The sequence below is a fragment of the Watersipora subatra genome, chromosome 9 (genome assembly GCF_963576615.1).
Source record: "Watersipora subatra chromosome 9, tzWatSuba1.1, whole genome shotgun sequence".
NCBI classification, from domain to species: domain Eukaryota; kingdom Metazoa; phylum Bryozoa; class Gymnolaemata; order Cheilostomatida; family Watersiporidae; genus Watersipora; species Watersipora subatra.
In genome coordinates this window covers 16,959,173-16,985,070 of record NC_088716.1, presented here as the reverse complement: position 1 = coordinate 16,985,070, position 25,898 = coordinate 16,959,173, and the positions used below count along the sequence as shown (strand labels likewise).

The 25,898-nt window shown below is 35.2% G+C and overlaps 1 long non-coding RNA gene across 1 annotated transcript; it reads left to right on the top strand.

Moving 5' to 3' along the window:
* The first annotated feature begins 496 nt into the window (after positions 1–496).
* On the top strand, positions 497–17,526 carry LOC137403806 (uncharacterized). Its single transcript, XR_010979618.1, has 6 exons — positions 497–646; positions 2,685–2,821; positions 5,913–6,029; positions 7,479–7,592; positions 13,131–13,269; positions 16,734–17,526. It is a non-coding gene; the product is annotated as an uncharacterized lncRNA (long non-coding RNA).
* Positions 17,527–25,898: the final 8,372 nt, after the last annotated feature.

Genomic DNA, 25,898 nt, shown 5'->3' with positions numbered 1-25,898 from the left:
CAAGAAAACCTCTGTAGTCATAAAAGCCGAAGAAACTGTAGAAATGTCAAGCGATTAGCAGTAGTCGAGAGTTGCTATAATTCATAATGCTTTGGTAGATATGAATTACTAAATAATTTTTCAGCAAGCTTAGCTTTTGAACCATGATACAGATACATGCAAAATAATTAAGCTCTCTGTATACACATTAATATGCTAGTTAGCAACAAATTTGTGTGCAGCATTAGCAAAATCAATGACTAAATTTGCTTGATAGTTCTCCAATGTGCTGTGGGACACCTTTTGTATCTTGCGAGCTTTAGCTTTCAGAGCCAGACATTACCCAGTTCAAGAACTGAAGGTCATAATCTAGTAGCTAGCATTATTTAAACACCCATTGGTGTATAGCTGAGTGTATGGCATTATGTAATAGCTGGCTGGTGATTGTTTAGTTCAGAGAAATGGCTAATCCCATCAGCCACTGTCAACACCTCGCTGGCACTTGTTACATGCGTTACTCGTGCGTCTTTGTCCAACTTGTGATGTACTGTGTAACTTGTCTTGGTCAACAAGAATGCATGCTAATCATCAATTGTCTTTTTTTCCTGTAGATTCTGCAATTGTGTTTCATAATGGTGCTATGATGCCCGACTTGCTTTTGTTGCAGGTATGTACTGACAAGATAAAACAATCTGCCTCTTTTTTCAATTTTGTTTTTCAGGGTTCAATTATATGGTCTATAATTTTGACAACAACTGCGACTTAGTCTTTAGCTGAACGCCTTTTTTTCTTGTTATTTTTTTACTGTTATTCATGCCAACAAGAAATTTAAAAATCATGTTGTTTTAAATAATTATAATAGGAGCCTTTGGAATACTATTTAAAATAGCCTTTCTCTGTAGGCCCACATAACAAAGATCATAATTAGCAATTGATTAAGCTCTGGTCATGACATTAAAATGAACATTTTTGAGGTTTAGTGTCATGCTTAGCCTCTGAACATTAATTTCAATGTTTTCCAATGTTTCTAACTTGAAAGTTTTGAACTCTTGAGATTACACCATACTGACCCTCTTATAAAGCTAAACCCTGTATATAACATTTATGATTTCATCTAGTTTTCAATAGCCTAGCCGACTAACCTTACCCACACTGTGTAGTGCTGTTCTCATGGTATTGTGGTTGACTTTTGTTAGTACAAAGTAGTATTATACTCACTGGAAATTCGGGAATTATCTTCTCTCAAATCTTGATATTTAAAAGTTTGAGTATTTTTATCTTGTTGGCTAGAATTCTGACTGCTGAGTTTGAGATTTGGCACAAGAACTTTTTGAGCAGAATGTATAAGTGCTGGGTTTACTCCACTTGAAAGATGTGCAATATTCAGCAACTATGCTTGCTATGGACTAATGCAACTCGGGAAATAATTATAGTTGCATTTAAATATCACGCTGACTATGCTGGTGTCATGTATTAAGTTAGGTTTTACAAAAAAAAAACACCGGAGATGTAGCATGTTTCAGTCAGTTCAACTTGTTCAATTAAAATGACATAGAATGGTGTAGTGTTTTTATAATTTTAGTCTCCAATCTTCTGATTTGAGATTATCACGCTTGTTGTCAATGTTTTTGTAGTTGTACCTGCAAAACAAAAGAAAATTATTTTTCATTTGTTTTTACAATTAAGGTATAAGGAACAATACTAACCAAAACAGTAAATAATGCAGTATCTCATCAATGTTAGCCCTCTGAACCCTCACAGCTGGTATTACGGAATTGCGTAGGCTGTGGCAGAAAACTTAACGGCGGAATACAGGCTTCCATATGGTTCTGTTTACAAAATATGTTTTTAAGCAACAGCAAAAACTAATAAAATTAATTCTTTCGCAGGATGTTAGATTCTAAATTTCACTTTCATTTGTAACATTTTTCACTTATCTTTATCTACTTCCTTCATTATAATAACACATTTTATTAGAATGATATCGCAAAACAATCAATACGACTCATTCGTTGTTAGGTCATAAATGACTGTGATACAAATGTAAAATTTTATGATAATAAATATAAATTTCCAGTATATTTTGAGTCATGAAAGGATGATGAGTGTGCTATGGATGAATATTATCTGTAAATGTTTAATGAGTGTTTAAAATCGTGCGAACTTTTATAGTTTTAGCCCGAATAATGGTGACATACTGTTTTTTTCTGTTTGATGATATCTGCTGTAGGTTGTCCGACTTTTTGTACTGCTGTTTCACCAAATATCATTGCATTGTTGGCACGTTTAGATATATTTGGTAAGAAATTAATAACTTCGGATCGCTGGACATATTGTCTAGGTTTACTGACACGCATTGATTAGATCGAGCAAGGATCAACAGGTTAAAACTCGGTTTTGTATCATGGATTTTTACAAGTTTGTATTTATATTTAACAACTATGATATTATCTTACATGTATTTACATAGCATTGTCTAATTTATTTGAAAATTATAGAGCTTTAACTAGCAAATGTGGTTGCTGTCTAATGACACAGGCTTGGGTAATATTTCATACCAAGGGTTAGTACAAAGCCATTTGCACAGCTGCTCATCCATAACATCTTGTGTATTGCTTTTCATTTGACCAGCACTTTATGTATTTCTATATCAAATTCATTGACATACAAACCGGTGGTGACTCACGGTTCCTTCATCTATATAGGCCTGGGCGGTCGGTCATCAAGGTCCTCCTCCTTGCATTGTCTTCCGGAAGATTTTGGCGATGAGTAGATCATAAATGTCAGTTGAACGCTTCTTCCCTGTCATTAGACACCTACCCAACCTAATTTTAAACAGCTGGTAAGTCATCATTGACTACTTGACTTGATGGGCTTTGTACTTAATGACCTCCCATATTCTTTCAACACATTAGTCATAACTTATAATAAACTTTCATGGGTAGCAAAAACGTAAATGATACAGAATTTGAAGCGAACACGAGTCAATACACAAACCGGAGTCAATACACAAACCGGCTATAGGAAATCAATTGATTCTTTAGAAGATTGTGTCAGTCTACCCCAAACCTTCAAAATAAATATATTGATATATATATATATATATATATATATATATATATAACAATAGCCAATGAATAGATTTAAGAATTCAAGCAATTTATGTTTACACAAATTCTGTACCATTCACTATCTCGCTACCCACTTTCGCCTTGAAATTCTAGAAAATTAGAGATGCGAGCTTGCAAGGTGGTTTTTGATGTATCACTAAATGCCCAAGGATGCAAGAGGCCAGTTACGGAAACTACATCACTTGGTTTTCTTGTCAGGTCTGCTTCAAATTTGTTTTAAAAAGGTTGGCTGAAAATGAGAGTATAAGCAAATCGAAAAGTTTGAAGCCAAGAAGAGATGATTTAAAAATGAAAATGAAGAAAAAATAGAATTAGCTCTGATATAAGATCAGAGCGTTTTTTTCAAGTATGTTTTATTAAGCTGAATTCAGTTATATTAAATTTATACTTTAAGTTTGTTTATGCGATTTCACAAAAGTGTAGAGTACCAAGCGTGTTGCATCAAGTCTCTCTCACACCGTCATTAGTGCTATGACTCTCTGAAAGGTAAGAAATCCATACGGTATGCTACTTTATGGACTGCTGCATATTGCCACTACTCAAAATTATGTTGTACATAATACTGCTACATTTTAATGCAGACCATAACCTTTACATAGGTATTTGTAACCTTGGGGGCATGGGTATAGAGCATGAATAGATAAAATCATGTATTTTTTCATTGTAATATCTCTTATTGGTAGTTTTTTAGAGGATGGCAACACAATAATTTATCTTTAGTTAATTTATATAAAAACAGTTTTTGAGATAGGACTTTAAGAAAATTAACTTGCGAGCTTTTGTCCCAGAATGCAGTTTGCTCTCATATCAGACATGACTGTACGGTAGGCGCTCCTAAAATGAGATGATCAGCTCTAGGAATGTTTACATGATAAGGATTTTTCATTATAAGAATGATAACATACATGTAAATTGTCTAAACCATTTCAGGACCTTTCCAAACTCGCTCATGTGAGAATCTGACTTAAATTCTTTTGAATGTATTGGCGGTGCCTTAACTGTATTATTATTGGTTTTCATCGACAACTTTTCATGATCAACCTCATTGGTTTAATAGACCATGATTGTGGTAATTTGACAATAATTTGATGAAGAGTGCATAGTTTTGACGCGACAGCGACTTACAACAATTGACTAAGAAAAAATAGTTTCACTATAAAAAGCGGTAGTACCTTTTCGTCATCTATTCGTCCTTGAGAGCTCAAAATTGCAACTCCAACTCGTGACATTCAGATGCACCGACCAAAAGCCTTAAAGTATTTTTCAACAATTGCACTGCTATATGTACCTATTCTCTGTTCCGTCGTCACTTCGGACAAATTATCACAAGAGTCAGAATGTCATGGAAATTGTATGTATTATATGTATAATGCTTTATGTACAGTGTTGGGAAAAAATCTTTGTCCGCCTGTTTAAGTAAGTGTAGCACTGCAATAAATTCATCATAATTTGGAAATATTTTGCACTGCATACATAAAACCCTGTATCAAAACAATCCTAATGAGCTGAAGAATAGAAATAACTAGATTTAAAAATTGCCATATATCTTCTATTGTATCAACCGCTGCCTACTCATTCACACTGCATACCAGAAAATATGTCATCGCGAATTTTGTTCTTATCTCTTCTTTAATTATTTTCTAAATTGAAAATAACAGTCTTGTACGGTTATGGGCCCAGAAAAAAAGCCATTGGGGTTGCTTTGCATTTTAATATTTTATCTGGTAGCCTTTGCAGACTATAACCATTCTGCAGCCTTAGGCATGCTGTGAACAAGCCTCACGAGCGCTTGAGTGTTCATAATCTGAAACCAGCAATCATGTTGGACAGCTGGTTTTTTCAAACGCCTTGATCGTGGTAGATCTTTGGTGGTTTGATGCTGCATTCATTTCTTTACCACTTAATTTTCTTTAGATCGAAATACTCTAAGCTTCTTGCTATTTTTCTATTGCTCAGATTGCCCATCGTATGCAGGTGAATGATGAGGTCGTTGACACATTTCTAATCCATGGTTGATGTTGACGCTGGTATGAATTCTGGGATCTCTAGCTGTTCCTCTTTTAACAAGCAAAACTGTAAACCTTTGCTGCACATGCTGTCCAACAGGATCTCTATTGTTGTGATAATATTCCACTTGAAAATTAATAATGTCATATTGGGTTTGAAAGTGTGTTAATAAGCACTGATTCACATTGATTGGCCTAAAATTGATTATTGATCCCTGATTAACCCTAATTTTATTACTGATGGTGTCAACAAGATCTAATGTTAAATTACTTTTAAATGATGCATGGTTTGTCAGGGTTCAATCCCTCTATATGACTACTACAACAAATTTACCTAAAATGGGCAGTGAGGTTTGAGGTGGACAAAGACTTTCTGACACCACTTTATGTCGCTTTCTTTTCTCGCAGGTGTGGCGAGACAGACTAACACTCAAATCAAACTTTAGAACTCGCCCGATGATACACTTTAAGTTATATGGAGTTTTTTACGCGGTACGAAACAAAAACTTTACAAAGTTGCCTGATTTTTTCTAGAATTTATGCTATAGGAGGTATGCGTTATAGGAGCATCTACTTTACTCTAAAAGACCATGTGAGTTTGTGAGGTACAAATATCATGTTTAAAGTGTGCAATAGCTCCCATGTAGGATACTTTTGCTCTCTCATCACTAATTGAACTCTGTTCCAAATTTTGGTCAGGTTACCACGTTTTGTCGCAATGTCTCAGCATTTATGCTATATTTTTGTGTAGACAAATAAAGTTTATTGTGTATTATCTATTTTTTATCACTTTTAGCCTTGCTTGTCCTCTAGCGCAAAGCCGACCTATTGCTCCTAGATGTGACTCTGGCACTGATGGGATAAAAGTGCAAGCTGAGTCATCAGTAAAAATTTTGACAGAACTGTTCATGAAGTGAGTGTGAGAGTGCTTTAATTTCAATGCTGTAGTTTATCCCATTTTCTTTCCACATAACGTGGAATGTTTGATTAGTACGATATTTTAGGCAGTTTTTGGCAGCTTGTTTTTGGGACAATGTTTAATTATGACTGCTGATGTACTGGCGGTTAAGACATTTGAAAAGCTGATAATGGTGTTTTTATAAAACCCCGACAATAAATGCAGAGTAATTTTTTGTTTTGTAGCATATTTGACTCAATAGAACAAGTGTTATTGCTGAAGCATTCTCTTAAGGTGAAAACAAATTAGGCGATAATTAGAGCGATATTGCGCAGTGTGGCGCTAATCTGCTGTGTGGCGCTAATCTGCTATGTGGCGCTAATCTGCTGTGTGGCGCTAATCTGCTGTGTGGCGCTAATCTGCGTTAGAATTCACTCAGCGTGTTCATGCAGAGCGATAACGCTAGAATTTTTCTACACAACTTTATTGCTAACGAGATGCATTTCGATTGGTATTTCGATTGGTTAGTTTTTACCAGAATGTAATTTTACGGCGGGTAATTATTTCTTACCGATGTTCAACAACATACAGCAGCATCAATTTTCTATTTTGTTACGATTGAAACATCTTCAGAACGAACACTCAATTGTTCATGAATTTAATAATAGCACTCCCAGTTCTGTCCATCATAACAAACAAAATTAAAAAAAATCCAAGTTGAAAACCAACATCTGGAGTCAATCGATGCGCCGGTTGACCATCTTGAGAATGGTAAATATTTAATATATTAAATATGAAAAACCACTACAAAATAAAATATGTATAAAAAATTGTAAAAACAATACAGTTAAAAATACAAGAATCGCTTTTCTTTTGTCTTCTTGTAGTGTAGGTAGTGTACACTCTTTGAAAGGGAGATAGGTTTAATAACAAATGTGGAGGTTGTTTGTGTTGTAGCCTAAACGACGACATATTGACTGGCCTAAATTTATTAACAACTCCGAAAAAACTGATGATACGGATTTTTATTGGCAGTTTGTGAGCGTGCCCATTATATCATTTGCTAGTAAATCGCTCAAGTGTGTTTATGCACGCACCAGCGATATCTCCGCCCTCCTCATGACGCTTGCAATAAAATCACCTAGTGTGTTTGGACCTTTAAAGCTCCTTGCTATATTTTCACAAAAGGCGAATATACCTATACCTATACTGAGAAGGTAACTTACCTCCTCAAATAGAGGTGGTGTTCATTAAAAAGATGGCGCTCGATTTTCAAAGCAATCTCCTGATGTGGTCCCAAATAGCGGTGCCAATCAAATCAAGGTGCATTCAAATATAGGTTTAACGGTAGCTCACTTTCAACATTTCTTCCAATACCAAATTGAAGGTGGTCAGAGACTCTGTGCATAAAGACCTCATCAACTTATTTTTTTGTACAATGTTAAAAACTTTGTGCTTTTGTAGAAGTTGTTTAATCTGGAGAACGAAGATGAGCTCACCATGCAGAACTATTGTTCTTTAATCATGTTCTCGCAGAACTAATCATATTGGCCTACAAGTGTTTTGAAAAACTGAAGGGTAAGTTGATGAGTCCTCTACTTTTTGTAGTCCTAATCTTCTGATAATTAAATTGGGCTTTGATGACTAAAGTGAGCTCTGGAGACTGCAGTCATTACATTGGGTAGTTGGCTACACTAAAATACTATAGCACTGACAATCTGCAAAAATAGTAAAACAATAGTTATGAAGCAAAATAACCATGTATGGAGTGGCATGTACAGTTGATATTTAAATTGTACAAATACAATATCAAAGTATTAAAATATTAACCATTTTTTAAAGATTGAATGTATTTCTTAATGAGTGTAGCCTGGGTTTTCCGAATGGAAAAAGTCTAAAACACAATCAGATTTTGGTCTAGTCCATTAACTGAGTGCGTACAACAGGCTGCGCAGTGCAGCTCAGCACAATGTACGCTTATAATCAAGAGCAATGCGCTAAAAAAATCTTTGTACAAAACATTTCTTATTAGTGAGTAGGCAATTAGTTAGCCGGTCCTATGTGTACCTAATTGGAAAAAACCAATCGCCATCCTGCATCTAACTAATAGAAAACATGTTAACAGCCAACAGCAACCAAAGTTTTTTGAGAATCGTTATTTTTGTTTTTACAGTTTATTATTGCAATAAACAGCTGTGTTAGACCTTTACAGCTACCAAGGTTTTAGAAATGGGCAATAAATAGACCTTTGGAAAATGGACTACTGATTGCTACCTATTGTATCAGCAAAAGAGGATGAGAACCTGACCAAGCTCATACTGCAACACACTTTTTAGATTTTTTGTCCGAACCATTAGGCGTAAAACCTTCTGCTGATTAATGTGTATGTTAAAAAACTCTGATAAGCGGTGCGGTTCATAAATAGGGTCATCTTAATCTGAGGGCACACTTCATTGGTGAAAATTAGGTCTTTAATAAGAGCCATCACATGTAGGAAAAATTAATGTACCAAAGTCTGTTCTATTCTAATAAAAAGTGTATTATGTTATTCAATAGAAAAATGATATGGTAATGATGCTACCGCTACCAGGCGCAATAGCCTTTTAGCTTTTACTTTGAACCAATTTTTATTTACACTTTATAGCCACAATGTTTACGCTTTAATTCTGGAGTTGTCTGTTCGTGTAATAATGTTCTATCTACCAATCTTTCATACAAATAAAAGTGTCTTCAAAAACCCTGGTATCATTTTTTAGCTGTTTTTTATAAAATCTAGAGGCATTTGAAACGTTCTCTCTTCCAACAGCGTCAATAATTTTTTAACCTTGTCTTAGCATTTTACAACATATTGAAGGGTAAAGTAACAATTTGTTCAAAACTTCATGAACTTGTGGTATGGCTCTTACTCTGTTTTTTACACTAAGCCTGCTTATAAAATTGCTGATGAAATGCAGTTGCATTTAAATTCTGCATAAATTGTCTAAATTGTTTTTTATCACGGTTTCATTACCAAATTAAAGACTTGGTAAATTTTGATCTTGCAGCCATTTTTTCCTAATTGTGCACGCAGTATGATGCTCAATTACAACAAGGCATGAAGTAAATGTAATATGAAGCAGTTTTTGCACTGATTTCTTATGTCTTATATTTATGTTGAAGCTGTTTCAGTGTGAACTCTTAAACTACCAATAGTACAGCTTGTTTGGCAATGTGTTTCTGTATGGCCAAGTGTTGCATGATGCGGCTTCAGCAATTTTTTGTACAAATTGTTTCCGATTACTGAGTAATTAGTAAATTACCTTATTACATCTATACCTGATTGAAAAAAGCTATTATTTGCATATTTTGAGCAAATAAGAATGCGTTTACAACCTGAGCATAGTTTTGCTTTGCAAAAACTTGTTTTATGAAATCTTCTTACTGATGACCAGTAATTTCAGAAGCAATACAGCCATAAATGGTTACTAACTTCAGATCTATAGACTGAGTAACTTTATTGAGCAATAGTACTAATGAGAGTAATTATGTTCATCAGACTAATTAACATGTAAACTAATAATATTCATAAATCATCCGACTAGAGTTTTGTGCTTACCTCACAGTAATTTCAAAATGGACGAAAAGTGGTCCCTCTCACTCGGCAACTCGTTTGTAATATTTTTGGGGGCATGAACTAACATAAAAACTTATGCTGACAAACTTGCTATAAAAATATTGTTAATAAACAATCGGGGTGTAAAGTTATAACCATTTATACACTCTTTTTAGAAATTAGGTTTCATGAAACACTTATGTCGCGTTAGAGAGATCCATTTGGTAGCAAAAGAGTTGAAGTTATTAGCAGGTAGATCATATGGGTCGCGGTCACAGAAACCATGGTTAAGTCGCAAATCACGAAGTTGAGTTATTCGACTTTGAAGTTGCACCAACTGAACTTATAATATTGGTAACAAATTTTGTAACCTGTAGGTCTGGACCAATCAAAGAGTGATCTTTCTGACTCTGAAGTCAGTTTAGCCAATAAAAGTATTTTACCCTCGAAAAAAACTTAAAACCGTTGCTATGCTAAACAAGAAGTACTGAAAAACGGTGTCCGATAATAATAATTGTTTCTTTTTTGCCGATTTTAAAGGTAACTTTGACATTTTGGACACTTGTAATGAGTACTTTGGTATTTTAACTGATGTCAAAAACAGTGAAAGTAAAGGGAGCTGCGGTGATATTTTCTTAACGATTCTTACAAGATTACTACAATATTTAATAATAAGAATAATTATTCAATTTTTATGAAATTGTAATCAGATTTAGTTATGAGAATAATTATTCGAGTTTGCAAGGTCGAAGTATATAGTGACCGATGGTGTGCAATATGTTACTGTTGTTAATTTTCTAAAGATTTGGTTGATGATTTGGGTGTGCCCAATATCGCGATACTATCAAGCTGTTTTTAATATCTGCAAAATTAAGTAATACACTTTCTTATAAATATACAGCTATTTCTTTGATAACCAGCTAAAATCTGTTTAGATTTTTAAATTCAGCATAATTTTTTGGATCCAAGTACAGAAATCTAGATAAATATCACAATATCTTGATATTGGTTGCTATGTCGTTTTGAAATGTAAACAAAACTGTACATTGGTTTTCGTTTCTCAAACTTTAACACCAGTTTTCTTGGAACTATGTTTTTGCACTAATGGTAAATGTGCTTCAATTTTTTGACCATAAAATCTGCTGTAATTAGGTTAGAATCAAAATTTTGTTTGCTAAATCTTGTAATTCCGACTTACCATGAATTCTGTGATCATGACACATACTAATAGTTAATGCACTGTTTGGAACTTATAGTGCTATTGTAGAACTACAATAAAAAATATGTCATCACTAACAAAAATTAATTACCAGTTTTGATTTTGTATAGGTGTCTTGTTTTCTATTACAGATTTTAATGTGTTTGCAGGACAAAATGAAGCAACTGCAAGAGGTTTATCATAGAATTTATTTCAAATTATGTTATTATGATAGAACTTTCCGTAACAAACTTTCATTTGGCTAATACTTGTATCCATTTTTGACTAAAATAAGTCGAACCAATTTGTTTCACTCCTACTACCTGCCCTAAATTGGTGCAAATGGTCATCAGAAATGTGCTTTCTGTGCGCTGCTAAAATGGCCCATTAAATGTACTTTAATTTGATGAAAACTCAAATATTGGTTAATTATTGGCTTTTCCAAAATACCATAAAATACTCATCTGATTTGCATGTATGACTTAGCTGCCCAAGTTGTCAATGCATGGTACTGGAGCTTGCTATCATTTTGCTTGTTGAAGGTTGACTTGCAACAAAATTTCATTACGGTTATTTGGTATCAAAAGATTCACCATGGCTTACTCTGCTGTGTTGTAGGTGCAAAATATGGAGAACTGTGATTACAAGCTCTTAAAAGCGAAAAAAGAAACAGTTAATCTCCGCGATCCCGAAACCCCCGTAGATTGGAATCAATTTATTTCTCTGACATAGTAAAATGATTTGGTTATTGTTTTGACACGTGATCTTCTCACATGAATTGTAAGTTTCGTAAAAGGCTCAATATAAAACTTCTTGTAGCACTAGTTTATGACATAAACTTTGGGTTTCACCAAAGAGCTCTTACCAAATATAGATGCTCGCTAGTTTACAATTTTGTTTTGGGTTGATCTAATCGTCTAGTCGCAATCTGATCATGTGACCCATGCTTCCTGCCAAACAGCGCGCATAATTTCCGCAGCATTTTTTGACTATCACAGGTGACCAACAGGCTTGTCATGCTTATCAAATGATGATATGCATTCCTTCGAGCTAAGGTTAAAAACTAAACAAATTTTTACGGTAGGTTTTGAGATATCAGTGCTCAAAGTGACATCAATACAACGATGAGGAAACAGATGCTTGAGGACAATAGACATCGTTTTATTGAATGCGTGAAGTGTATTTGTGAAAATATTTGAAAGAATGAGGTTGCATAAAAGTGTAAACAGAAGCCATCTTGTTGAGCTACGTTCCATTTGACCCATTTTTGGAACGGGATTCTAATCTTCGGCAATTTCGTGATGGCGGCGATTAACTGTTCGCTTTTGAGCTTTTAAGAGCATGTTATCACATTTCTACATATATTGCACATGCAACACAACAGAGTTAGACATGGTGAATTTTTTGATACCAAATAACTGCAGTGTGAATTTTGTTGCAAGTCAACTCTTAAGCATTAGTAATCTTTTAGAAAAATGACAAGATTTTCTATTGGAAACATACCTTTCAAGCAACAACGGTATGCGAGTGCCACTGTACGTAATTTTGATTAATATTCTTAAACTTCATAATCATTCTTAGTATTGACTAAGTATTATTGCTTTTTAGTTTGTGTATTTCTTTATGTAATTATTATCTATGAATGTTTAGCTGAAGCTTGTGCAGAGCTGTCATCAACAACAATTTAGTTGAATGTCATTTACTAGTTATTCCGTTTTACAAATTGGACTGTGCACTGTGAAATAACTGCTTTATTTTAATTGTGTATACAGCTCCTATTCACCCTTGCATGTTTATTATAAACATGCAAGGGTGAATAGGAGCATGTTCTTGCATTCTGGTTGCCTGTCCACTGACGATAGCACTTGTACAGACTATATGTAAGCATAGTATCTGGGATAGGAACTGAAACCCACAGTTAAAACCTATGGTGACCAGCTCTAAATTTTACCTTGCAATAATATCTAAAAGCCAAGTCCAGATCAGGGTCAGACTACTGACTATCAATTTTACGAATGAGTAATTGCTTTTGAAATACCACTTCAATATTTGAAGTCCATTTTTTTAATAGGATATGAATAAGTTTTTACATTGCTTAACTCGCTTTCTTCTATTGCCTACAAATCACAATGGTGACAAATATCAAAGCTGGGATTGAGAGTCATAAGCTAAAATATCAGATGCACTTCTGCTTGCTCAGTTTTTTCTTTTTTTTGCAGCAATCAATGAGCTTGCAATTGATTAGCTATAAACAGAGTTTAATTTAAATCGGAAAATCATCTATTCAAAAAATGTGATATTTCTATTTTGTTATTACTAATTGCAGGGTGTTGCTATAACATGTTCCGCTCCCACTCTGGTGCTAGACAAGTTATCTAAAGAATTGGCGATTCAAGGTTACAAAAGCTTACATATTTGGGGAGGTTTCTGGTCAGAGGAGAGCAAACAAAAGGAACTTAGTGAAGGTAAATTATGGTGTCAAAACACCAAAATATTGAGTGACATAGAATGAACCTTGGTGAAAAACAATATTTTTAGATGTATTTTACAAATATTGAAATGAAAAATTTTGTGCTAGTCCGAAAATTTCAATAATATGTATTTGGATGATGTATCTAATAGTCTGCAACAAGCTATAGCTTTTTTAACTCTGAATGACACTCGTATTGCTTAACTTGCATTTTTGTACCATTTACAATCTCTGTTTGTGAGACATGTACCTTTTGTTCCAAATCCAGTTCGGCCTGTCATAGCTGTTTTCTGCAGTCATCATTCAATTTTCGGGATTAACGGGGACCAGGGTCTTTTGTGGACAGTGAAAAACCACAAAATAAAAAGTAATGTTTTTAATTATATACATAAATGAGCCAAACTTTAAGGCCAAAACACTTGCATTGTTTCATAAGCATAATGTATTTGTTTCCTATGTGAAAAGTAAACTAAAGTTCCTTTCATTGACTTTTAGGTCATATTCTAACTTAAATCTAAGTATTTTAACTCAAATTATGAATTTTTTGTAGTATGGGCATAAGTCAGATTTTTATCTGGTTGGAATAGCTGTACAGCAAATTTTGCTATAATGTACATGTATACCTATTATAACGCAAATTCCTCTCAATGTAAATAATTTATGTAAAGCTTTTGTTTGACCAACATAAGTAATGCCATATGGGGTAAAGTGTCAAGTTGGTGAAAATTCCCAAATTTATTAACAAAATTTTCATAGTTGTCCTTAAAAATATCGCTTACATTCTTGCCAAACTTGAGCAATGATAAGATGCATAGGGTTCGCTATTATAGATACCAATACATTGTTAAACTAGTTTGTCATTAGAGATTGTCATTTTTGTCAAAAATATGTAAAATGATTCGCCTCGCAAAAAATCAGAAATTTTTGAAGGGGATCTATCAGTGAAAGCTCTGGAGTGTTAATACAGACGGTCTCCTACTTACGAACATTCGAGTTACGAACAACGGTACATACGAACAAGTCTGCGCGTATATTCATCGATAATACCGACGGTATTACCGACGTATTAGCGGCAGAAAGAGGCGCTACGTAAAAGCATCACCCAGCATCCACCTTCGTCTGCCCAGTTCGTTGCAGTGCATAAGTGCGTGAACGTATCTCCAGTGCGCAAATAACTTTTTTATTTTTTTTGTATGTATTGTAAAGGAGTTTGCCGACCTTTACTTGGCACGATCTAGACTAATAAATAAAAAGAAGAGAGTGTGTGTAGTTTCATTCAGCTTTTTATTAGCGAAGAAAATTTCACTATTCGAGGAGCGTACATCTATCTGCTCTGCTCAAATAAATGAGAGCGCTCCGTTATATTCAGTAATATCAACCGTTCCGTCCTAACGGCAAACGGTGAGAACACCGGCTAACAAGGTGAATAAATAGGACCGCTAGCGAGTTGGTATGACAACAATAAAAGTGACGATAAATGATAGTGTTATGACGTGATGTCAGATATAACAATAGCATAACGAGTGAAACAACGGTATAATAAAAGGACAACACATAAAAAAGCACAACAGCAATAAGTTCTAGCATAACGATTAAAACAACGATATAATAAAAAAGGACAACACATACAATAAATAAGAAATGCAGTGTCATGGCCCGGCGTCCACTACAGTATTCTCTCCATTTTATTAAAAAGTTTTTTCAGTACAAACCAATTTACAGGTTACTTATACAAGCCTTAAACATACTTATATAAACCTTCAATATACTTATATACGTGTAGGCCTTAAGCATAAATTATAATACAAAATATAGCACTGAAGCAACTTACGAACAAATTCACTGTACAAACAATTGTTCAGAACGTAACTCGTTCGTAGGTTGGGGATCGTCTGTATACCAAGCTGAATGTCATGATATCTAGTCTCATCAAAATCTATCTTGCGCCCAAGCTCTTCCCAATGATAGATAAATGATAAGTCATACAGACACTGATTTTACTTTGTTAGCTAGCCGCAACAATTAGCAGTCTGTCTCTTGTGGCTTTTATTCACCTCACCTTCTTTTTGATCTCCAAATTCATGTTTACTACCTTCAAAACTGAATGTTTTTTAATTGCCAAATCAGTTGATATGAGCATCATAGTTAAATTTTTAGCTGAGCTAGAATTTATTTTGATCATCTCAAATAGTCTACGAAGATGAACTGTTATAAACGAGCGCATTTGCACAGACATGCTAATGGCAAAGAGTAGCTTTATTATATAAGCAGAGACTAAATAGTGTAAACGAAAGCTGAAAATCTGTTTTAATAGAAACATCTAAACTATTTAAAGAATTTCAATAATGTCTTTATAATTAATGATTAATGTATAATCCTAAATATTTAGGATTTGTTTGGAGTGCGCGAGAGGACAACTCTGCTTTGCAGAGTAACCTGGCAGTTACCCTATGCTTAATTTGTACATGTATGCATTGCAGTGAAAGGCATATTCATACACACCAACCTTACAGTGTTAAAGGCCAACTGAATGAAAAGGGACTTTTATACAATTCATAGTCAATCTGTGCATGGAAAAAATTGACCGTGTAGACAGTTAGGAATTTTACTCAGCTCAAGATTTTGAATTAACTTGGCTTGTACCAAAAAATACCATAGCAGTGTAGAGTGCTGTAAAAGATTATCAGTTGCAATAATTATGCATTCAAATATTGCAAATTATTACAAGGTCAATTAGCATAGTTGTTGTAGTGTCAGTCTAGCAAGGTAAATGTTGCAAGTTCAAATCCAGTGGGATGCAATATTTTTCCATTATCCAACGGTGGCTTTATATGGACAGACACGGTTCTCATCACAGTACAGGCTGAATGTGTAAAGTTTTGTAGATTTTGGTGCATTCTGCTTAGAAATAAGAGGAATGGTAACGCTGTAATTATTAGTTTGTAAAATAAAGCTTTTTTTAACCCAACTATTCATTACATTTTATATTTAAAAGATACCATTCTTACCTAATAGTTTGACAAAAAAGCTTTATTTTAAAAGAAAGCATTAATGATAATGTTTGTTGTTTTTTACTTTTATTGAGTTAACTTGTGTTAACAACATCGAAACAAGAATTTTTTAAGGCTTACTAGGTTAATTTTTTTTAGGCAAAACATCAACATAGTAGAACTTCAATCTCTTTAGGGGAAACATAATTATGCAGAGTTTCTGTAGGAAAGCATCTTCTGTGCGACCTACATTTAGTACAGCCACCGATATAGCTTGCTGCAAAAGCCTACTCTTCAAGTTTCTGGCCAATCTCCTAAGCGTTCTAAAACAACATGATGGAGCACACTTTTTAGACAGTATTGTTTTAAAGCTGGTTTGATATCTTGGGAAAGTCTGTAAAATGAGTAGTGTTCAACATTCTCCTATTTTTTAACTATACTAACAGGTTAATAACTGGTTTCTTTGCAGGTAGAGCAGCATATTTACCAGTGGAGGCAATTTGGTCTAGATTGCCTAACCTTCAAACAACAAGTTGATGTTCAATTTCCGAAAAGGCATCCAGTGACTGGAATGACATCCAACCTTAAAGTTCTTTCTGTAGCTGGGCGTGTCTACAGTCAGCAAAGTTCTCTTGCGAATTGCTTCAAAGATCTCTAGCTAAAATCATATTTTAAACGTTGTGCAGAGCCATTAGTTACAGCTACCACAACTTCACACATTATACTCGAGGTGCCAGGAAATGGTCACACAATTTGCAAGACAATTATGGAGCTCAGTGTTTTGAAGCTCTACAGCTTTATTTGACAGAAATAAAATAGTCCACTTTTGTTGATAAATGTTTTATGGTATTCTTGTGAATGCTTTGATTTTTAATCTTTTGGTAATGTAACAGCTGTTTGGCCTGCTTTTGATAGGTTGCTCCATTTGCACTAAAGACTTTTAAGTTTATACAAACTCATTGTGTTTTAAGAATATTTATTTGTCACCATTGCACTCACTTAAGCAATTTGTTTGACGTACTTATATTGAGCTTTCCTTTTCTGTAAACTCAACTCCTTGACGGGGTTGCTTAAAGAGTCAATTTTTTTCCTTATGAGTAAGTTTGGGCTTTTTTTAAAGAAATATGCCGACCAATGTTGATAAATGCGAGTTAGATATACATGCATGCAATCTGCACAGTGTGTTCAATGTTACTGCATGGTTTCATCAAAAGCTCTTATCTAAAACCTTTTAGAATCCAAAGGGCCCCACATATGCTATATTTCCCAGTTTTGCCTCAGTAGCAATGAATTGAATTAATCAAATTGTATAAGTAATAAATTTGGCCACAGGTATGCAAATCTCTCATGTTTGACATTTATGTTTTAAACTTGGGTGTCTCTGACTCTACCAGGCATATTTGGCAGCATGAATATATGCACTGTTTCAATTAATATACGTTTTAAAAGTTTTCTATTTGACAACCAGGATGGTTTCAATACCAATTACTTGATGTCAATATCATCCTAGTTTTTATTGCAACTTATTACAACTTTTTTAAAATGGACAAAATGCTTGTTTTTGCCATGCATGCCCACTAACAAGCTATTAAGGGAAAGCATAAGTTTTCAATTTTATGAATAATACGTATGATAAACTTTAGATCAAAGCACACACAGATGTGCATGCAAATCGGTTTTCTTAGGATCTGTTGGCAAAATCCCTGAAACCCAAATTAGTTTGCCTTTTTAACCAATTGATAGAAAATTAAATGATGCAATAAAGGTTCATTACAACTAAAAAGAACCAAACTAAATATCATAATTAGGTAAATTTATATAAAAAGAAAAGAATTAGAGCTTGGAACTAGGACTATCTAATTCAAGATATAAAAACATAATAGGAGGCCCTGAAATTAATGAGAAGATAACTTCTCTTGCAAAAGAGAAGACAAATCAGAATTTTGTATAAAATTTTTCAAATTTTACGCTAATGGGAGGTCCTCCATTTCAAACTACAGAGCCTCCTAACCTGCAAAATTTTCCAAAATGTTGAACTCTCCGGCAAAATTTATGCAAAATGCAAAATAGATACGTATGCGATCAGCATGACGAGTAGAGTTGTTTAAGCATGTTTTTAGCGAAGCCTCCTATCAGAAGCCTCCTATTATCCAAAAGCCCTATATCGTGGATATATTTTCCAAAGTGGCCTCCTATTCAATCTAATTTGACTATATATATATATATATTTATATATATATATATAATCATGGCAGCCCAGGAGCAAGTGCTCCCAACAAGGCAACTCCAAACGAAAATCTATCACACTAGAGATGATCCTAGATGCAGACTGTGCAAATATGCACCTGAGACCATCCAACACATCATCAGTGGATGCAGGCAGCTAGCAGGGAACGCATACACTGAGCGGCATAATCATGTCGCAGGTATTGTGTATAGAAGTCTATGTGATGAGTATGGCCTTAATGAACCACAACACTGGTGGGAAGCTCCTGGTAAGGTCAATGAAAATGACCGCGCTAAGATCCTCTGGGACTTCTACATCCGGACTGACAAGCATGTCCTAGCAAACCAACCAGATATAGTGGTGGTAGACAAGGAGAACAAGAGGGCTACTATAATAGATATAGCAGTACCCAATGACTACAATATAGCCAGCAAAGAAAAAGAAAAGGTAGAGAAATATCTCCCTCTTGGAGAAGAAATTGAAAAATGCTGGAATGTAAGAACAACTGTAATCCCAGTAGTCATTGGGGCACTGGGCGCAATAACACCGGTGCATAAAATGTGGCTTGCCCAAATACCAACAACAATCAACTCAGGTGAGTTGCAGAAAAGTGCGCTATTGGGAACAGCTAAGATCTTGAGGCGAGTGCTCAAACTCCCAGGTCTCTGGTTGGAGACTCGGGTTAGAGCAGAATTTACCACCCATATGGGGTATCCGGGGTGAGGAAACAATTTTTTTTATATATATATTTATATATATATACATATACATTGTATATATAAATATATATATGTATGTATATATATATGTATTTATATATAAAGTAGATATATATTTATATATATAACTATATTTAAAAGTTATACTTATACACATTAGTAAAAAGAGTGCTTAATGTTTTGAGTGAAAATAGGGCTAATATAAAACTATGTGCACTAAAAAACTACAAGTTTTGTTAAAACATTTTATTACTTAAAGTTTTGTGCGTTAAGCTTCCACTCTTCAGATAAAATGTTAAAAATAAATATTCCACTGGCAGTAATGTTGTATAAAAGCTAAAAGCCAGAGTCTTAAGTAATACTCTTTTTTAGCAGGTATTTACAGGCATGACGGCAACTGGGTAGCTATTCGTTGTGCTTATTTAAGGTGGCTAATTGAGGCTTGCATATTATGTAATACTTCTCCCATATACAGAGTTCGCATTTCTTAGTGGTAGGGCTATAAGATCTTGCAGTTTTTAAGATTGACCATTTGTTGTTGTGGTCTAGTCCACTATCCTTTAGTTGCCAAATATATTTGCTTAGCTCTGTGCCATTCCTTTTTGATGTATGGTTGAAGGAAGCCTTATGGTTGGTATATCTAGTCTTGAAAGTATTTTGTGCCAAGCCGATGTATGTTTCTTCTGTTCCGTTGTTGGTGGTGACTGATGGTTGGTATATGATATTCTCTGTTAGGCACTTGCCTTCCATAGGGCAGCTGGTTCTATTTCTACAGTTACATGTCCTGTAGTTGTCATCACCACGGGTAGGTAGTAACAAAGCTTTATTGTGAGCGTCGATATGGCTATTAATATTGGACATGCACCTGTAGCTTAGTTTGATTGTGTTGGCATTAAATAGTTTATGAGGTTTATGGCCATGTAGGAATTCTGTTCTTATGATCTTCAGGAACTGCTTTCCTATGTTGGAGGCAACATTCATTCTATATGGCGGGTTATACCAGGTTATGCCGGGTTATACCGGGTTATGGCGGGTTATATATTATATTCCGTCTTCGCTTTTGCTTGTTATTGGTGGTCTGGTCGGATTCTGGCAAATATGATAGTTTGTAGTCGTACCCACTTTGTTAGAGTGCTTGTTGGTATGTGGGAGCTATTCTTTGAAAACAATTGTTACTGAAAGAGAGTGTTGGCAATCTCTGATTTAATGCTCTAAGTATGTTCTTCAATATGCATGGTGGGTGGTTTGACCTTGCATGTACAAAGATGGGTTTATCTGAAGGCTTTATATATGGTCTATATTCTCCATTTGTCAGGTCAAGTGTAACATCCAAGAAATTTACCACTTTGGAGTTAGTTTCTGTTGTAATTTTCAGACTATGTCATTTGAATATGGAGCAAAGATCTTTCTCGGCTCTTACATCGACTTGACACAAAATACTTTTAACACTAGATATACCAACCATAAGGCTTCCTTCAACCATACATCAAAAAGGAACTCCGCAGAGCTAAGTAAATATATATGGCAACTAAAGGATAATGGACTAGACCATAACAACAAATGGTCAATCTTAAAAACTGCAAGATCTTATAGCCCTACCACTAAGAAATGCGAACTATGTATATGGGAGAAGTATTACATAATATGCAAGCCTCAATTAGCCACCTTAAATAAGCGCAACGAAATGCTACCCAGTTGCCGTCATGCCTGTAAATACCTGCTAAAAAAAAGTATTACTTAAGACTCTGGCTTTTAGCTTTTATACAACATTACTGCCAGTGGAATATTTATTTTTAACATTTTATCTGAAGAGTGGAAGCTTAACGCACAAAACTTTAAGTAACAAAATGTTTTAACAAAACTTGTAGTTTTTTAGTTCACATAGTTTTATAACTATATTTATATATATACATATGTTTATATAAACAAATATATATAAATATATATACATATATATATATTGTATTTATATATACATAAATATATATATATATTTATACACAGTCAAACATGGATAACTCGAACTTCACGGGACCGAGCAAAAGTGTTCGAATTATCGGAGCGTTCAAGTTATCAGAGCACTGTCACAAGTCCATTATTTACTTATTTATTAGTAGATACATGTACATATGCAAACTATAATATAAATCAAAAGCACAAATGGCTTGTTTCAAATTAAATGCTTCTAATGTAAAGTTTAAAACGTTTTTATCAAAATGTATAGAGATTTTTCTATCACTTGAGATTGGTTTGTTGTTTGAGGTGATGTTATTGCCAGGACGTTTTTTTAGATTGACATTGGCAAAACTTGATCGTTGTTGAAATGCTCAAAAGAAAAGACATCTTTTTCTTTTGAGCGTTTTACCCACGATCAATTTTGCCGATTTTTCTTGAAGTTTATGCAACTTCAAGAAAAAGTTACCAAAGAAAATCCCTTACTTTACCTGGGATTCGTTAAGAGCAACACTCCGAGGCAGTTCAATTAAAAGTTTTACGAGGTTTAACGGTACATTGTATATCACTCAAGCTATTTGAATGGATACTTATTGAATGTACACACGTATTCTGTGTTTAGGTCAAACGATGAATAGTTTTTTTAGCTAAGACTACGTATACGTTTAATAAAAACAATTTTTAAGACGTTTTAAACATTCAACATTCCGACGTTGATTCAACACGGAATCAACGTCGGAAAACTATTCGTCACGGGCTAGCCGGGTCACGCACTCAAAGATTTTCGCCACGCACATACAAAACAACATGCTGTTTTTGTTTTGTATGTGCGTGGCGAAAATCCTTGCGCGCGTGACCCAGCAAGCCCGCGCTATTAATCGTATAGCAGTATAAATCAAATTTGACCAAACCTTTAGAAAAGTCGTTGACAAAACTATTTTGCCGATGGTGGTAATAACAACGCTTATGAATTACGAAAAGATGAGGTTTACCTCTATGGCTTTGAATAAAGTGATTTTCTAAAGCGATAACAACCGTTTCGGTAGCCGTTGGGCAAAAAAACAGTTTGAATTAACAGTGTTGAGTTCGAGTTATCTATAGCAATTTATCATTACGTGGGAACGGACCAAAGAAACCGTTCGAATTAACCATGTGTTCGAGCTATCCGTAGACGAGTTATCCATGTTTGACTGTATATAAATATATATATACGTATATACATTGTATATATATATATATATATATATATATATATATATATATATATATATATATATATATATAAAATTTCCTCACCCCAGATACCCCGTATGGGTGGTAAATTCTGCTCTAACTCGGGTCTCCTACCAGAGACCTGGGAGTTTGAGCACTCGCCTCAAGATCTTAGCTGTTCCCAATAGCACACTTTTCTGCAACTCACCTGAGTTGATTGTTGTTAGTATTTGGGCAGGCCACATTTTATGCGCCGGTGTTATTGCGCCCAGTGCCCCAATGACTACTGGGATTACAGTTGTTCTTACATTCCAGCATTTTTCAATTTCTTCTCCAAGAGGGAGATATTTCTCTACCTTTTCTTTTTCTTTGCTGGCTATATTGTAGTCATTGGGTACTGCTATATCTATTATAGTAGCCCTCTTGTTCTCCTTGTCTACCACCACTATATCTGGTTGGTTTGCTAGGACATGCTTGTCAGTTTGGATGTAGAAGTCCCAGAGGATCTTAGCGTCGTCATTTTCATTGACCTTACCAGGAGCTTCCCACCAGTGTTGTGGTTTATTAAGGCCATACTCATCACATAGACTTCTATACACAACACCTGTGACATGATTATGCCGCTCAGTGTATGCGTTTCCTGCTAGCTGCTTGCATCCACTGATGATGTGTTGGATGGTCTCAAGTGCTTCTTTGCACAGTCTGCATCTAGGATCGTCTCTAGTGTGATAGATTTTCGTTTGGAGTTGCTTTGTTGGGAGCACTTGCTCCTGGGCTGCCATGATTAGCGACCCTGTATTGGCCGTTAGGTTTCCTTTGTTCAGCCGCATATATGTCTAGTGAAGATCGCCAACCTTAGATATTTGTTGGTGGTAAGCACCATGAATTGGTTTCGTGTGCCAGTCAATTTCCTCATCATCAGGGCGTAGGTCCGTTGTAAGAGCAGCCGATTGAAATTCAGCTAGCAACTTATCTGAACTGGCCATGGAGGCTGCATATGCTTTGATGCTTTGCTCCTCCTCTTTCACTGTCTGCTGTACACTTTTGAGTCCCCTACCGCCATCTTTCCTATCAAGATACAATCTAGTAATATCAGATTTTGGGTAGAGTGCTCCATGCATGGTCAGCAGTTTACGAGTTGCTATATCTGTTTCTTTGATGGCTTCCTCAGTCCACTTTATTATGCCTGCTGGATATCTCATTACTGGCAGTGCGTAGGTATTTATTGCCATGACTTGGTTCTTGGCATTGAGCTGGCTCCGTAAGACCTGCCAAAGGCGTTTCTTGTATTCGGTAATGGCTTTGTGATGTACCTCGGCTTCGTGGTTGATGTTGCTTTGCATAATCCCCAAATACTTGTACCCTTCGTCTATATCTTTGATGATACCATTTGGCATCTTTAGGCCATCTGTGAGCATAGAATGGCCTTTCTTAAGAATTTACCTTCCACATTTCTCAATACCAAAGGTCATTCCGATGTCCTTGCTGTATACCTGAGTGAGGTGTATTAGCGAATCAATGTCCCTTTCTTTGTTAGCGTACAGCTTGATGTCATCCATTTAGAAGAAGTGGTTTATCTTGGTGCCACTCTTAAACTGGTACCCCTATTGAGTCTCCTCCAGCATATTGCTTACAGGGTTTAGGCATATGCAGAAGAGCAGCGGTGATAAGGAGTCACCTTGATAGATGCCTCACTCAATTTTTGCACTCGCCAACCTTTTGCCATTAGCCTCCAGTTCCGTCTTCCATTTGGTCATTGACATATTGATGAATGCCACAAGAGCAGGGTGAACATTGTACATACTGAGGCACTCAAGTATCCAACTATGGGGAATTGAGTCATAGGCCTTTTTGTAGTCAATCCAAGCCATGGCAAGATTGGTTTGCCTTCTCCTGCTGTCTTGACAGACCGTCCAATCCAACAGTAACAGAATTTTGGCTCCTCGGGTGTTGCGCCTAATTCCTTTCTGAGCACTGGTCATATAGTGACTCATGTGCTCTTCCAATTTGTCTGCAACTATTCCTGAAAGCAGTTTCCAAGTGGCGGGCAAGCACGTTATTGGTTGATAGTTTTTGGGAATCGGCCCCTGCTTTTGATCTTTTATCAGAAGTACAGTTCGTCCTTTGGTCAGCCATTCTGGATGGTCACCTTGTTCTATTAGGCGTTCCATCTGCTTAGCCATTCTAGTGTGAAGTGATGTCAATTTCTTTAGCCAGAAGGCTATATATATATATATATATATGTATATATATATACATATATATATAAATATATATATATATATATATATATATATATATAAAATTGGGTAAAAATGAAAGTTAAAGTTAAGTTTAAAACAACTTTATTACTAATAGTTTCATATTGCCATGCAATAATCATCAGATAAAATTGTTAGCACTGAAAACGACTTATATATAGATGGAAATAAAAGCGTAGGTCTTAAAATACCTAAATACACCACTGATACGTAGGATTAAAATTAGCAAGCAACACGATTTAAAGCCTCAACAATGCAGAAGTTTAAAAGTTAAGTCTTAAAATTGCTTAAAAGGAATTTGCCAGCATGTCTACATGTTGAAACTAGTTCACAGCGTTTGTTTAAGGTAGCAATGTTAGGATTGTATATAATATAAAATTTCTCATACAGACATAGGTTGCATCTGCCTGTGGTCTTGTTGTATGATGTAGCTCTTTTGACTATGCTCCACTTGATGTTATATTCTATGCCTTGGTCTTTTAAGGTCCATATGTGCTTACTGAGCTCGGTGCTTGATCTTTTCTCTACATTTCTAAAGGTTGTCATATGATTGTAATAGCGTTGTTTGAATGTGGTGTCAGTCAATCCTATGTAATGTTCGTCCGCAGATTGATCATTGGTGGTGACTGTCGCCTTATATATAATTGACTTGCTCAGGCACTTTCCTTGTAGTGGGCAGCCATTCTTATGTCGGCAGTTGCATTCTCTTGGTTCTGTAGTTATAGGGGTCTCATTGTGATGCTGCAGCATCACAATGAGACCCCTATAACTACCTAACCATAACTATAATAACTATATACTAACTATAACTATAATAACCCTTCCTTTTCTCTCTCATCTTCTTTCTCCCTTTTTTACTCTTCTCCTACTTTCCCTTCATTATTTCCTATCTTCCTTATTTTCTCTTTGGATGTCCTGAAACAGATTTGCTGATTCCAGCAGTCATTGAATAATGACCCTGTTTACTATTTAATCATCTAAACATTTCCTTGATTTTGGCATTTTTAATTAGGACTAGCTGAATATTCAGCAATATTGCTGGCCAGGCTGCATAAGTGAAAGCATGACCACATCTAAAGCTGGATTGTACATGTAGATGCTGAAGCTGCTTGAGGTCCAGCATACACAGCAAAACCCTTAATCGTACGCCATGATGCTCTATTTTTCGACCCTTCCTCGCTAGTAGCGGTCATATAGAGGAGTTCAAATAAAGGCTGGCGTTGTACTTTTCAAATGGCTTTTCAGAATTTTAGGAAGATAAT